Below are 15,435 nucleotides of genomic sequence, written 5' to 3'. Positions count from 1 at the left end.
ACTGGCTGTGTGACCTCAGGCAAGTGGCTTAACAGCCCTGGGCCTCAGTTGTCTCATTCATTACAAGCAGAGGGGGCTGGAAGGTGGAGGGTATGGAGAACAGGTCTCTGATTTAACATTTTTTATTGAGTTACTATTCTACACAGGCGCTGTGCTAGGTGTTGGAGATTTTAAAGGATTAATGAGAACAGATAACATAGATGGTGGTGATCACCTTTCAGAGCACAGAGTAGGGCTTAATCAATGTGATTTGTAGTAGCTAGCCTCCAAGATGGCCCCCAAAGTTTTTTGCTTCTTGCTATTTATGTTCCTGTGTAGTCGCCTCTCATTCTGAATCAGGACTGGCCCCATATGATCAATAGAAAATGGCAGAAGTGATGCTCATAGAAGCATTGCAGGTCCTGCCATGGTCTCTGGGAAAACTCACTCTGAGGATACTCGAGTAGCCCGTGGAGAAGCCCAGTGGGGACTAATGGAGGCCATGGTCAAAGCCGGCACCAACTTGCCAGGCATGTGAGTGAGCCACCTTGGAAGAAGAAGTATGTCTCTCAGCCCCAGTCAAACCTTCAGATGACTGCAGCTCCAACTGGCACCTGACCATAACCTCATGAGAGGGATACCCAGTCAAACCACTCCCAAATTTGAACCCACAGAAACTGAAAGATGATAAAGGACTATGGCTGCAAAGTTTTGAGGTGGGTTTTTATACAGCAATAAGTGACTCATGTTCAATATGAACTTCCCTTGCCCTAGAAGTTACCTTCTTTTTTTCTCTCTCTCTCCCCCCCACCGAGGCTCCACCGCCTTGCCCATTTGTCCATTATATATGCCAATCCCAGTTCTGCCCCACCCCCATCCCCATCCTCAGTACTGCTTGTCTCTGTTGGCTTCCTGGGCTGCTGAGAACTATACTCAGGGCAAGGCCCACAGCCCAGTGGATAGCCTCCTAAGGCCCCCGCTATCTAGGCTCCCTGGAATTTGAGTGGGGTTTACGGTGGCTGCCTCTTACTGATCTGCACCTACGTTCTCTCTTTGCTTCTGTTCTCCATCCTCTCCTGCAGTTCTCTCACCAACTACTTCACAGGCAAAGCGGAAGCTACCAGCTGGACCTGGCTTGTTAACTTCCTCTGCACCTTTTCACCTACTTCCCTACAAATCCACGCCTGCCAGTCTAGTACGCAGGTCTGGCCACACACTGACTGGCGTGAACGCCCTCTGTGGCCCTGCAGGGCGCCGGGCTACAACCTCAGCTCCTTGGACTGGCTTAGGCAAGCAACCCCATGGTCCCACTCCTCCCTCACCCCAAGTTACAGTGCAGTGAGTCCCACGTGCTTCATCTCAGGTGATAAATATTTTCACTTGACATTACTTTTTTGAAAGATTTTGAGAAGTGGAAAATAAGGATTGGGGAGAGTATGGGAGGGACCCAGTATCAGAGAAGGTAGTTCTCCCAACCGTGAAGGGCCTTTTGTGCCCACATGGAGGAAATTGGGAAATGCTCCTGCAGGCAACGGGGAGCCATCAAAGGCTTCAGAGCCAGGAAAAGAGCGCAGAGATAAACAATGAGAGTACCGATGCTTTTTTCACTAATGATTATAAAAAGTGCAAGGAAACAGGTCTGTAAACATCTGTCGGGCTTACTTATACCAGTGAAGCTCTTCTTGTGGTCTCTGTCCTGCAGAGGTCAGGGGGAGCTTTGGGTGGGCTTTCTCTGAGCAGCCACAGATGGGCACTATAGTGCCTCTTCCAGGAGTCTGCAGCGTGTTTGATCATGTCTGAGGCATGGGGAGAAATTGTCTGAACTACGCCAGCTAGTCACTGGGAAGGCAGAATAAGCAAAACAGGCAAGCGTCCAGTTCTGACTCCGACGTTTATTGGGAATGACCTTGGGAAATCGCAGCGTCTCCCTGAGCCTCAGTGCGTTCACTCATCAAATGGGGTGAATGACGCTTGCCCTGTGGAGTGTGTGATATCCCGTATATAAAGCTATCGGAATACTGTGGGAGCCAGTAAGTGCTACTTAACATCAATCCCCATACCAAAGTGACAGCTGGAGGCAGGGAAAAACCCCATACACACAACATCAAAAAAAAAAAAAAAAATTCCTTTGGAAAAAAAAGAGAAAAGAGACAGGAGCACTGGAGAGGAAGAAAGGAATTAGTGCTGTCAACAGCAGGTCAGTTTGTCTTAAAACCTTTCAAATTGTGGAAAGAACTGAGAAATGTATTTCCTGGGGCAGGAGGCCGTGGTCTGAGGGGGCTGTGCACCCCCGCGATTGCCTGTGCAGGGAGCAGTGACCATTCCAGAGGGAGGGGCATCTTGACAAAGAGGGGGTCAGTGGTGCAGCCCCACCTAGAGCAGGCAGAGTAGGCGGGGGCAAACAGGGGGCAGAAAGAGGCAGGGATACATGCTACCACGTGGATGAACCTTGTACACATTATGCTAAGGGAAAGAAGCGAGATGCAAAAGACCACATAGTGCGTGATTCCGTTTATGGGAAACGTCCAGAACAGGCAAATCCGCAGAGACAGAAAGTAGATTAGTGGTTGCCTAGGCTGGAGGGTTTGGGGAGAAATGAGAAGTGACTACTAATGAGTATGGGTTTCTTTTTGGGGTGATGAAAATGTTCGAAAACTGAGTGCAGTGTACGTTGCACAACTCTGTGGCTCTACTAAAAACCACTGAATCGTACACTTTAAGTGGGTGACTTGTATGGCATGTGCAGCATCTCTCAATAAAGCTGTTATTAAAAAACAAACAAACAAACAAACAAACAAAGAGGAAAGGGACTCCAGGGAAAGACATGCATAACTTTATGGGTTTGCCTTAAAGACTCAGCAGGTTCAAGGGGAAACAAAAAGCTCCAGAAAATTCTCCAGCCCAGACGCTCATTTTCCAGAGCTGGAGGCTGAGACCCAGGCAGGCGGAGTGACTTGCTCGCAGTCCCAGCTACTTATGGAAGAGGGAAAGGCAGTACCATTTACTGAGCTCTCCCGTGTGCCCAGCCCTCCTGTGCTGGCACTTGACATAATCGCCTACATGATGAAATAGTTCAGTCTGAACCACCAGCCTGCACAGTGTTAGCCATACTTTCTACGTGAGTCACTGATGGGGGTCATAGGCCTGCTAACTGGGAGAAATGACTTTCAAATTCAGGTTGATTTCATTGGTTTAAATCATGGTGTCTGTGAAGAGTTCAAATTTTTGCTGTAGTGCAATAAAAAATCCTAAAATCCAGACCTAAGCTTCCTCCTTCTAAACCCTCTGGAGTGGATAGATATTGGGCTGAGGTTGAATGGCGGTGAAGCCAGAACGAAAGCGGATGACGCCTGGTTGTGATTTTGAATACAACTAGATGGCCCTTTGGAGGTACGTGGGCTGAATCTGCTTTTAAACATGTGGCGTGTGAAGCCCAGAGAGGGGAGGAGGTTTCCCCAGGGACACACAGTAAGGCAGCATCGATGGAGCTGAGAGAAGCAGCAGCCCGTCAGACTCTGCCAGTGCTCTTTCCACAGCACCATGTGGCCCCCTTTAGCAGGGATAGAAATAGGGAAGGAAGACAGGATGTGCTTGGAAGCAGACAGGCTGCAAACACCCCCATCACAGCAACCAAAGAGGCAGGGAGCCAGGTCCATGGAAGTGCAGCCCATATGAGACCTGAGGAAGGCCTCTGGGTGGAAGACAGGTGGAGGGGAGGTAAGGAGTCTAAGAGTGCCATGTCCCTCTGAGCTTTCTGGTTCCTTTGGGGCCAGGGAAGGGAGGTTGCTGATAAAAATCTGAGCAGCACATCACTTTAGACCTGCTCGGCTGGTGCCCGCCAGTGCTTCTGGATGGTTCTGCTCAACTTTCCCACCTTAGAGAAGGAAGGGGAGGTAATGTCCCATGACAACGGACGGTCAAGGGGTTACACTGGCTCTGACCCTGGTTCGAGCCTGTTCTGTCTCCGTCTCACTGTGAAATCTTAGGCAGTCTTCCTCTTTGCCAGGCCTCAGTTTCATCATGTGTAAAATGAGAATCAGACCTCTTTTTCTGAGCAGTGAGGATCAGATGGGATTATATCAATGGACTCTGGGCAGTGTCCTACTGTGACTTATGATAAGTATTTTGCTGCTTGTGGGCTGCGCTCCAGCTGCAGGAACACACTTCCAGCACTGTGAAGGTTTTCCTACCACCTGGAGCCAGACCTCTAAGGTTTGAGAGCATCTCCCCGGAGAGAATCTACAAGTGCCGCCTCCCGGAAGAAGGGTGCAGGCTCCCATTCACGATGGTAGCTGACTTCTTCTGAGAGCATGGCCCCGTCAGGCCCCTGGCAGGGTCAGGAACAGGCACAGCAGGAGAGAATGAGGGCAGTTACCTTCTGTGTCTTTCTGTCCTCATACTCTGCATAGCCATTATTCCTCTCGTTCTACATTCTGTTATAAATAAATCTAGATTCCAAAATTAGAATGCCGAGGCTCAAAGAGGTTAAGTAATGTGCTCAAGGTCACTTGGCGAGTAGAGAGGCACCAGGATGAAAACCCAGGTCTGTGCAGGCCCCAATCCCACCGTCTTTCCCAAGCTGCCCGGAGGAGGGGATGCTGGAGGCGCTACTTGCCCAGAGTCTGATTTTGTTCAGAGGGCTGTGAGCCAGTTCTCTGACTTTACTGAAATGTTCTGAGACTTGTTGGGGGAAATGGAGCTTTGAACTTGCCTAATATAACACGGGCTGGTTCTCCGGATCATAAACATGTTTCTGAACCTAATTAAAGAGTCTCGTGAAAAGAAGGAGCGCAGAGCTGAGACATGACGGTCCGTCTAAAATCTCCCCGTGGGCCAGAACGGGAGCTGTGCTTTTCCCAGACTCGGGGAGAACCAGCCCTCTCCGGGGGCAGAGAGTTAAGAGGCTTTAGAAAGAAGAAAAGGCTCTTTTACAGTCCTGGCTGGGGACCTGGGCTGTACCAGGGAGGGAATGTAGGAGGCATAATTGGGGCTTGTAAAACATTTCCAGACAAAATCACTTAATGTGTTTTGGAGAGTAAAAGGCAACAGTCCACATAATCCATAAATTTGGGCAGTTTTCTACTGGAGCAATCGAGCCAGAATGGGAGTACCAGGATCGATGTGCCGTGATGGCTGCAGGTGGACTTCACTCTGGGTGCAGGACCCCTGAGCACGCGGACACTTGGGTTACAATCCGTGCTCCACTGCTCACTCGCTGTGTGACCTTAGGCAGGTTATTTATCCCTCTTGACCTCAGTTTCCTTCTGTGGAAAATGGGGATGAACTCGTACCCACCTCATAGGTTTGTTGGGAGGCTTAAATGTGTGACTATATGCAAAGTGCTCAGCACAGCACCTGGCACACAGAAAGCCCTCATGTACGTATTTGCCGTCATTGCCTTGCTGCCTTGGAGATGGGTAACCACCTGGCTAGGGCAGCCTGTGGTTCCTGAGGACCAGTCCACGACTGTGAGAGTTTCTCGAACTGGAATTTCATAGCGTCACTTTTGAGCTCCTTTCCCATCTCTTCCCTGGTATCCTTTCTGCCTGTCTTGGCTGCACCCATCAATTTTTCCAACAGCCCCGGTAACGATATATGAGGTGTGATCAAACTATATGGTGAATGTTTAAATAAAAACAATTATTACAGTAAAAGACACATTGCCATTAACCCCCTTCAAAATGCTCCCCCTCATTTCGAACACACTTGTCCTATTGTTCTTGCCACCTTCTGAAGCAGTTCTGGAAGTCCTCTTTCTTGAGTGTCTTTAGTTGCACTGCTGTGGTTGCCTCGATGTCCTAAATTGATTCAAAATGTTTGCCTTTCATGGTCGTTTTGACTCTGAGATAGAGCCAGAAGTCGCACGGTGCCAGATCCAGTGAATAAGGTGGATGAGGACACACCATAATGTTTTTATTGGACAGAAATTGCCGTACCAGAAGCGATGTATGACACAGAGCCTTTCCGTTGTGATAAAAAAATATGGTGAATACTGCTGCTGAGCGCCATCCAATGGAAAGGCAGGGACCTTCAATTCGGGAAGCAGCACATTGAACCTTGGTAACAGTGTGTGACAAGTTTCAACTTGTTCGGTGCAGTCAGTTGGGTGTGAGCTACGGTTGAGAGAAGGTGTGTTTTATTTTTTTTTTTTTATTTTTTATTTTTTAAATTAATTAATTTATTTATTAGTTTCAGGTGTACAAAACAAGGTAATACTTAGACGTTCATCATTTATATCCCTCATACTGTGAACCCCCCCCCCCCATCCACTATCCCTCCGACCTCACACTGAACCATCACATTATATATATAAAATTATAGTTGGCATTCATTAATGTTTAGCTTCTGATGTACAATGCCATGATCAGGTATCCACAGTATCCCTGAGGTGGTCTCCCAAATAGGACGCATGTCCATCGGATACCCAACAAAATCTTTACAACATTATAGAATACCTTCCCCAAATTAATTTTCAAAAGAAAAACCCTGAGGCCATCTTGTGGTTACCAGCTGCTTCCAAATCCCTTCACCTTTCCCCTTATCCCCAACCCCCTCCCACACACCCATCTAACCACTCTCGGTTTTTTCTCTGCGTCCCCAAAACTGACTCTGATTAGTTCATTCACATAGTCTTTTCTTTAGATTCCATATATAAGTGAGATCATATGGTACTTGTCTTTCTCTTTCTGACTTATTTCACTTAACATAATGTTCTCTAGATCCATCCATGTTGCTGCAAATGATAAGATTTCTTTCTTCTTTATGGCTGCGTAATACTCCATTGTATAAATGTACCACAGCTTCTTAATCCAGTCATCTACCGATGGGCATTTTGGTTGTTTCCATATCTTGGCTATTGTGTAAAGTGCTGCAATAAACATAGGAGTGCATACAGATTTTTGAATTGGAGTTTTGGATTGAGAGAAGGTGTGTTTTAAAGTGTGCTGTAAATTATTCTCCATCATGACAATGCTCCGTGTGTCACACATTGCTTATGGCATATGGCAAATTCTGTCAAATAAAAACATTACGGTGTGTCCTCATCCACCTTATTCACTGGATCTTGCCAGGAGATACGGTACTCCTGGCTCCGTGTGACTCCTGGCTCTTCCCCAAAGTCAAAATGATTCAGGACATCAAGGCAGCCATGACAGTGCAACTAAAGACACTCACAAAGGAGGACTTCCAGAACTGCTTCAGAAAGTGGCAAGAATGATGGGATAAGTGTGTTCAAGGTGAGGTGGAGTATTTTGAGGGGGATTAATGGCAATGTGTCTTTTACTGTAATAATTCTTTTTAATATAAACATTTACTGTATTGTTTGATCACACCTCGTACTTCATGTATCCATCATTTTCCTCATTAAAAAAGCTCCAATAATGTTCCATTGCTCTCAGCATAACATTCAAACCTTGGAACCCGTTAGACCCAGTAACTTTCTGCCTTATGTCCAGCCATGTCCCCCTGCAGTTGCCATAGTGTGCCGATTGTTTCCAGTTTCCATTCTCCCTGGGGAAATGGTAAACATTGCCTTCCTGGCTCCCTTGTAGTGGCTGGGGGCAAATAATCAGCTTTAGCCAATGAATCGTGAGCAGAGGTAACATATAGGCTGGAGCTCTTTTCCCTCTGCTACAACAACTGGCACAGTGATCTAAACCAGGTGTCAACAAACTTTTTCTGTAAATATGTTTAGCTTTGTGGACTATATTGTCTCTGTTGCAGCTTCTCAATTCTACCACTGTCTGGTGAAAGCAATCATAGATAATAACATGAGTGAATGAGTGCAACTGGGTTCCAATAAAACTTTATTTACAAAACAAACAACAAATTGCATTTGGCCCACAGGGACATGTTTTGCAGACCCCTCTTCTAGACCAGGCTGTCCAACAGAACTTTCTGCAATGTTGGAAATGTTCTATAATATTTCCTCTCCCATTCTTGATGTTATAAGCAACTGGGATTTGGGGGATGCTTGTCACTGCAGCATAACATAACCATTCCTGACTTACACATCCTCACCCTCACCCCTATGCACATCATATATATTTCATTTACTTTCACCTAAGCATTCCATGTATGTCCAGGGCTCCAGACCTTGGCTCATACTGTTTACTCTGCCTGGAATACCCTCTACTGTCCCTTACTTCACTGGCATATGCTGCCTCATTGTGTAATGTTTAGCTCAAATGTTTCCATCTCTTGATGTTTTTCCATTAATGCTCTATCTTACTTTTATACGATAAGAATCACCTCAATTTTCTTAGGAGTCTTTGCAAATATAATGCAAGTATAGCATCGTGATGTAATAATTTATTTTCTTGTGTTTTACATTAATTGTGAGCTCTTGGAGAAGTCCCCAGCAGATCATACTTCAATATCTTCAGTGGGACCTACCTAAATGTTTGTTGAATTGAATTTAATATATATCAAACCCAGACCATGGTGACCTCTCAGAATCTTTGGTTGCCTTCTTCTAGGTTCAACTTTGGGCCATTACCCTCCATTACCCTTCTTCTCATTCTCCCGGCCCCAGTGGTATACCTCAGTCTTTGTAACTCAGTAATAGTTATGGTAGAGGATGAGGGGAAAGGGACAAAAGTATCAATTTGATTATGTCTTAAAAACTGACTCTACAGTAAAGAGAAGTCATGACTATAAATACAGTCATAGCCCTGATAACGGCTTCCAGTGCTGGACGTTAGGATCTCAGAGCTAGTGCATGGCCAAACTGGAACATGTCTGTGAGGCTATCTTGTTTAAGGCCTTTCTCTTAATATTTCTTTTCAATGGGGCATGGCTTGTCACTAGTTTGGTCTTTCAATCATTTTCATTCATTCTGACAAAAGATGTTTGTGTTTTGGTTTCCTATACAAATATGGAAACATTGCTTACATACTCATATATGTATCTTTTTGTGGTTAACAAAACACTTTCCACCCATTTCACCTTGAGCCCCCTGGTAGCCTGGGAAAGAAGGCAGGGCACTATCTACCCAACCGCATTTTACTCATGGAGAAACCATAGCTGGAGCAGAGAGGTGATTTACCTTTAATTTCAATCAGCTGGGGCCTGAGTGGGATTTTGAAGTTGGACTCCAGGCTCTTAGGCCAGTGTTCTCAGCCCCTAGACACATCCTAGTCTGATGGCCTCTGTGACCATATGTCCCACGCATCAACACTGCTTTTACAGCTATGCTGGGAGGTGGGGCAGCCCTGGAGGGTCATTGCCTAATCCTGAAATCATAGGAATTCCATATCCTTTCTGTCTGGAGAACTTTAATCAGAGAACTTTAGAGCAAGTTGGATTTTTCCTTATTACTTTTTGAAAAACAAGGCTTACTGCATTAGCAGTCTGATACATAGATATATTTGAGTTATTTACAATGAGATGAGAATTTTTGGATTGGTATTGCAGAGGAATAACAGACCTATGCTTCCTTCAGGACCGGGAAGACATGTTTTATTAAATTCTGCCGATCAAAGGGATCATTCTTATTTTCTCTTAATTTTTAGTCCAGCTAAAAGAACAAAACAATGGTTGCTATAGTCTCCAAGCTACATTATAATCCTTCTGTAAGGGGGACTCACCTGTGGTGAGGAGGAAGACCCTGGTATATACCTCCCTTCCTACCTTGCTCTTTCCCATCACCTACCCTCATGTTTGTTCCCTGCCCTTAGCTTTCCACTCCCACCTGCTACCCACACACCCCTGGCTGTGGACTCAGAGAGGTCATCGTATCAACGGGAGCTGGGTAGAGAATGGGGAACCCTGTGGTTCATATCTGGTCCAGTTACCTATTACTGCATAACCAATCCTCTCAAAACTCACTGGCCTAAAACAACACAATCATTAATTTTGCTCATGGCTAACACTCAGTGGGAATAGTTCATCTCTGTACCATGTGGCATCAATCAGAATAGTTTGACTGTAGTAAACCCTTAAGATCCACAGAGGACCTTTTGTCTGTCTGAGAGGTTATAAGAGGTATCACCTTACAACTTCCTGGGGTCTTAACCAAAGATGTTATAAGTCTCATCCTGGATTTATGTTTGGCTTGAGTCCTTTTCTTAATTTGAGGATTGTTTGCCATCTAGGAAGACATGGAAGTGAAAAACAGTTTGACTTTTAACCCAGCAAGTCCTGGATGCCCTAGCCCATCTCTCTTCTCTCACAGCTAGTGGGAAGAAGCCAGGTGGCACTTCCAATGTTCTGCCTGGAAATCTTCTTAGCTGTATCATTGCAATCATTAGGTGCCTTCTGATTTTCCAAGTTACTGCAGGCTGCAGTGTTGCTAAGCTTTCTGCCATTCTACAACAAGGACCCCCTCTACTCAGGATTCCTAGAACATTTTCATGACTTTCTGAAAAGCCCTCATTGACAGGCTTCTCAAAGCCCTTTAGGCGTTCACTAACATTCTCCTTGAGTCCCTTTAGCTTTATGTATGCTGCCTGACCTGAAAGCCAATGTCAGATATTTCAGGATTTTATGATGGGACCATCTCACTTCCAGGTACAAATATCTGTTCTGGTTATCTGTTGTTGCATGGGAATCCATCCCCAAAGTCAACGGCTTACAACAATGACCATCATTAATCTTATTCACATGTCTATATGTCAGACAAGTCTCAGCAGGGATAGCTCATTTCTATGTCACATAGCATCAGCTGGGGTAATTCAACTGGTCTGGAGAATCCTACTCAAGAGGCTCATTCACACATTGGCAGGTTGGTGCCCATGGTTGCTTCCTGTGTATGGGGGCCTCTCCACATGACCTATTGGGGTTCCTCATAGCATGGTGGCTGCGTTTCTAGAACAAGCATCCCAAGGGACTACAAGTGGAAGCTAACAGTTTCTCTTGATCAAGCAGACTTGTAATTACTTCTGCAAAGACCCTTTTTCCAAATACGTTCACATTCAGAGGGTCTATGTATTAGGATGTGAACACATCTTTTTGGAACCACCATTTGATCCACTGCAATAACTAATTCAGAAGGAGGTTCCCTTATCACTCTTGAATTTTCAGAGATGAAACTGCGGAGTGAAAAGACAGGTGTAGACCTTCCAAATTCAAGCCCTGTAGATTTCCCGCTACACCATAGACCAGGGGCGTCCAAACTTTTTTCAATGGTTTTCACCAAGGGCCATATGCCGTAAAATACACAGACAGCCTGGCCACTCACTCGAGGTGAAGTACATATTGCCTCACCTGGTTTATTAAAGTAAACTAAATATATTTTTGGAATTTGCTGCAGGCCAATTAACAATGGATCGTGGGCCGCAGTTGGCCCACAGGCCGCAGTTTGGACAACCGTGCCATAGACTCTTGTTTCTGCCACAGTATTTAGTTCAGCATTAGACAGACAGTAATAATGAACAAATATATGTGGGTTAGTGGAAATTCCAAATTAGTCATGAGCAAAGTTACACTGTGTTCAGAAAAGGATTCAGTATTGAAGGGGGAAATGATCTCTTCTGCAAGATCTTTGAATCTGTCTAAAGAGTCCTAAGCTGGTGAGTATTTCCATTCTTGATTAAAATGATTAAGAGTCATTATGAAACAAGAGACTTGGAAGATTTCCAAAGAAATGCCTTCCCATAAGGATGAGCGATAAGAGATGGAAAGGAGAACCTTCCCCTGTTTGGTGTAGTCTGGAAGCAAACTGGCCTAAGATTGAACCCCAGCTCTGTTACTTCTCACCCAAATGACGCTTCGTAAGTCACTTAACCCTATTGAGTCTCCCTTTCTTAAACTGTGAATACAATAATATACCTGTCTCACTATCGGTTTTAAACACAATCTGAGATTATCGTAATGGTAATTCTCATCGAAGTGGTAAGTTAGTAGAGGGCTTAGACATCTCAAGTCATTAAAACCTCCTAACCACAGTATCAGGTATATATTTGTTCCCATTTTACAGATGAAGAAACTGAGGCACACAGTGGTAAGATTAAAGGATATCAGCTACCAAGTGACATAACATAGCCAGGATTTGAGCTCAAAATGTATGGTTCCAGAAGCCACCTTCCTAACCATTGCACTGTGTTAGCTGTATCAGGAGTTCCTTAAAAAAGCAGAACCACAGTAAGTGATAATAGAATAAAGATTTAAAAAAATAGTAATTAGACTGTATGCATCTATGGGAGCTGTTCAGGTAGTCTGTGTAAAGCTATGTAGGGTATAGGGCTTGACCTCAGCAGGGCCAGGAGTGATGGCCATGAAAATAGGAGAGAGCAAGGCCAATTGGAACCAGCAAGGAAACTGGGGTCTGTGTCTGACCCTTGCTGCTCCATTTTTAGTGACACAGGTCACCTGCAGGGTAAGTTGGTGTCCTTCACCACACAGCCGTGCATGTACCTGGTCCAGGATTTGGAGAGGCTGAAGTGGCAGGAGCTGCCCCAGGCCACAAAGGTGAACACTCAGACCGGCAATAACACGCGGGAGCACCAACAGCGTCTGGACCCACTGCTTCCAGAGCATAACAGAATGGCTGAGGTTCACATCCTCTTTTCAGATCTCCCCAAAAACGTCTCCTACAGCCAACCCCAAATCCGCAGTATGTAGAGAAGGGAATTCTGGGAAATGTAGTCCTAGCTAAGCTCACAAGGGACAGTCTTTAGTCTTTACCTACTCAAATATGAAGGCACCCAGAAGAGTGCCTGGACGAGTTAGTTCTTTCCTTAGGGCTTGATAAATGATTACTTCTTTTTCCCCCCTGCCATTCTTAATTGAAGAACAATGGATGAGTCTGCTGACCTTGAAGTGAGGTAGTGAATAAGCGTTCTACAGATGCTGGCAGAGATGGGTCAATGATGGTAGAAGGGACAGCAGTGGGCGATTCAGCCACCTTATAATCTCTTCATCTTCCTCCCCAACTCCTCAAATAATCCTGCTATAAAAATGTAGATGGCACCTCAAGGCAAGTTTTTTAATCACACATTGTCCTCCCCACTTCCAACAAATTGCCACCCCTGACCCCTCCTAGACAGAAATCAATAACGCCCCTGCTGGGAGAGAGCTCTGATAGAGCAGCAAGACTGAAACTGAGGATTGGACTTCGAGGGGCTGGGCCAGGAGAGCGGGTCCACCCTGAAGCAACAGGGAGACTGGGAGATGAATGGGGAGCTAAGCTGAATGCCCTAGAGGAAAGCCCTCTAGGGTCCTTAACACAGGACAATGGACAAGGTCAGGAGCTCAGACTAGGAGGCAGTGAGTGCAGGAACAAGCAAAGGGTGGGGAGAGGCCGTGAAGTCCGTGACCGACTTGGAACCTGGGCTAACCTTGAGGAGAAGCAGGTGTGTGGTGTGGAGTGTGGGCGTACGGCTGGCATCAGGCCCAGGGGTGTGCAGTAAGGCCCACACTCCTGGTGGATGCGAGAGAGGATCACACTGATCGTAGACGGACCTCATTTCTTCTTGCATATTTCACCAGATCCCACCCCTGAGCATATTGGGAGCTTCTCTGTCTCCCGTCACCTGTGGTCACTCATGACTATTCCCAGGAGAAATACTCTGCACTGAAGGTTTGCATATAGTATGTCAATCAATCCTTTTCACAACTCTGCAAGGTAAGAATTATCATCCGCACTCCGCAGAGAAGTGTTTAAGAGGTGTGGAGCAGTTGTGTGTCTTACCTGAGGCTGCCCTCCAGCAAGTGGTAGAGCTGGGATTTGAACTCAGGCTTGTACGAACTCACACCCCCTGTTCTCTTCACTCCAAGGAAGACTGAAGAATTGGCTGGAGTTTTGGACTTTGAGGCCTTTGAAGCTTTTCTGGCTCTGAAAATCTGAGACTCTTGGGAACATGAGGCCCAGTCTTAAAAAAAAAAAATTACATTTTTGAATATTCTGCCGGTTTCTTAGATCTGAGAAAAGGATACTAAGTTGTTTCTTTAAAAATGAAGAAACCCTTTAAAGGCTACATTCACTGTATGTTTTTCTATCAAATTCAAAGCAAAATTTTAACAATAAACTGACTTCTATAAATCAATTTCAGTCTCCTTTTTGTCATTTTAATTGAACCACTTGGCAATTATTGGAGTGTTTTTTTTTTTTTTATGAGCATGTTTTACTTCTCTCACATAACAATTCTGATTCTTCTTTTGAGAAGAAAAATGGATCCTGAACAGGTACTTTTGACCAAAATCACAATGAACCAAGCAGGGAATGGATGCGATTAACAGAGCTCTCTGCTGTAAATGGGTGGGGACAAACATTTGCCCCTCCTGTCTGGGGCACGCCCCTCTCCACCCTGGGGCCCTGGCCCTGGCACAGCTCTGAAGGCAGAAAGGGATCACTAGTAACATGGAGAGAGGAGACGGAAGCTCTCCTAACACAACAATGCACTGAATGTTGCTAAGAGATGGACCCTCCTAGCAGGAGAAAAATGAGTGCTTGGAGGTACTTCATCTTGAGGCTCGAGAGAGGAGGACGGGCTTTCCTCATCTTTCCACCCCTGCCATGTAGAGGATCTGACACCTTCAGGGTAAAGCCTGGAGCCCAGGGACAGACAGCCCCGCCAGAAGCCAGAGGGCAAAGAAGAGGAGGACAGAGTTTAAGAGACAGGATCTCCTTGGGGAGGGACAAATACATCGGGTAGAGACAAGGGACAATTCTGGGTCTGGCAGGGGCTGACACAGTTGCAGGGGCGCGGTTGTCTTGTGCTTCCAGCAGCATTTGCCCCTCTGTCCCAACCACCCTGCTGAAAGTCAGATGTTCAGAACCAGACAAGAAAGTTCGATGGTTGGCAGGAAAGGTTTTTCTAAAATAGCTTCCATAGCAACCAAAGAGAACTGCTCCTGGTTGCTTAGCAAATGCTGGCTGCTTAAGAAGTGGCTGCAACTGCTCTGCACCTGCCTAAGGGGAGGAGATGGGGTGGGGCAGGACGGCACTTTGGGGCAGCTCTGCAAATGCTCTCCTTGGAGACTGGAGGAGCTGGAGGTCAGACGAGGGCTCCAGCCTGCAGCCTGCCTCCCTTCTCTTTCCACGGCCCTGGACCTGTCGCACATGGGAGGGGACCTTATGGAACACCCCAGCTTGCAAGTACGAGCCCTGTCCACACTGACCCCCAACACCCTAGGACGTAGGAGTGAGCATTCAGTGGCTTCCTCAGCCCTTAGGAGGAGAAGGGATCCTAGAAGCAAACTCAGAGCTGTGTGGACGGCAGGGCACTGCGGGGGGGCTCGGTGTAGGTAGGAGGGAGGGGCCTGGGCTCAGGGTGAGCATGTTGGCTTGGCCCTGAGGAGCCCATACTCATGAGGAGAGGCACTGAGGGGATGGTGCTCCTGGAGGGGCCCTCTAGAGCCTGGGCCCAGAGACAGGTCCTGAGCTGGACCCAGCTCTCCTGGCTCTAAAGGCGGAACTACTTGCCATCTGGCTCCCACATCTGCATTGAGCAGTAGCTTCTGGCTGATGTTTGGAATCTGGCAGCTTCACTCTGGTGACACTGTGGGCGAGTGTGC

This window comes from Rhinolophus hipposideros (assembly GCF_964194185.1).
Source record: "Rhinolophus hipposideros genome assembly, chromosome: 12".
Lineage (NCBI taxonomy): Eukaryota > Metazoa > Chordata > Mammalia > Chiroptera > Rhinolophidae > Rhinolophus > Rhinolophus hipposideros.
The sequence above is the reverse complement of the archived record's forward strand: the minus strand, read 5'-3'. Positions refer to the sequence as shown.